This window comes from Austrofundulus limnaeus, unplaced genomic scaffold (assembly GCF_001266775.1).
Source record: "Austrofundulus limnaeus strain Quisiro unplaced genomic scaffold, Austrofundulus_limnaeus-1.0 Scaffold334, whole genome shotgun sequence".
Lineage (NCBI taxonomy): Eukaryota > Metazoa > Chordata > Actinopteri > Cyprinodontiformes > Rivulidae > Austrofundulus > Austrofundulus limnaeus.
The window spans coordinates 363,202-364,385 of NW_013952736.1; positions in this window are offsets into that span (position 1 = coordinate 363,202).

Below are 1,184 nucleotides of genomic sequence, written 5' to 3' on the forward strand. Positions count from 1 at the left end.
CCAATACTCCAACATCTGGACCAGACAATTTTTCAATCTGTTTACTTGAAACAATTTGAAGCTTGAGAATGAGTAATTAAAACTAAAATTGCTTTTTTTTTCCTGCTTCAGGGGATCAACAAACTCAAGGACGAGTAACATTCAAAATAATAACTTTGGACTTTACAAAACAAGGTATCCCAAATCTTTGTCTTTTTTTTTCTTTTACTTATCTTGACCTGTTGCAACATCGGGTCAGAACAATCTGTAAACCATGCTAAATATTTCTGTTTAGGTAAGATCATTTTAAATTCCTGATATTAGCTGAGAGGTAGGATTTAATGACAGTATGAGTTGTGGATCTCTTTCATRCTTCTTCTTGGGGGGATTCTGRGGTACTKCTGTCTGTAACCTTCCYTGCAGCTCCRGAGTGGCAGGGCGGAGTCAAGCGCYGGCAGCTACTCAGCTGGCTGGAGCCACTGGACTCTGCTGAAACAACCTAGGACACTGTGTCCAGCTCTGGAGACCCTTGTGTACAGAGATTTTCTGATGCTATTAATCTGTTTCCCTRAACTTCAGCTCTTTGACACTGTCTGGACGACTCTGCCAACCTACAACACAACCATAACCTCCAAGTCAAACATCTTACCCACCAGTCACAAAGTCTGTCGTGTCCCTCTCCAGCCACTCCACAACTCACCTGGTCTCCTTGGTCTGTCAGCCACCCTGGAATCCCCCCCAGTCCTCGCTSTCTCCACAGCTTTGAAAGGAAAAACCGTACATAAATCAGACTTTTTTTTGTGAAACCTCAGATCATTATATGAATTTCTGAAAACTTAGCACATCTCCTCCTCTGAAGCTTTCTCCCGAGCACCAACAATTCATCATCCTTGTAAATAAACACTTCAAATTTGGAGCTCTGGGTTTAATTTATAACCAACTCGTAACATGTGCACAGATTAAAACCCGGGTCAGGCTCTTGTAAATGACAGGAGCACGTGTCATGGCAAGATAGCACAAACACTGGCTGTGAGAAAAGAGCATATTACCATTAAAGGTCACGGAGCCACAGAAAAACTGCATGTTCTGGTCACAAACAAAGAGAGGGGAAGGGAAGTGGAGCAGAAATATTTTTTAAAAAAATCAGCTGCTCTTTGACCATCTGCCTCCCAAAAAAATTCCAAAATGTTTAAATGGATTTAATG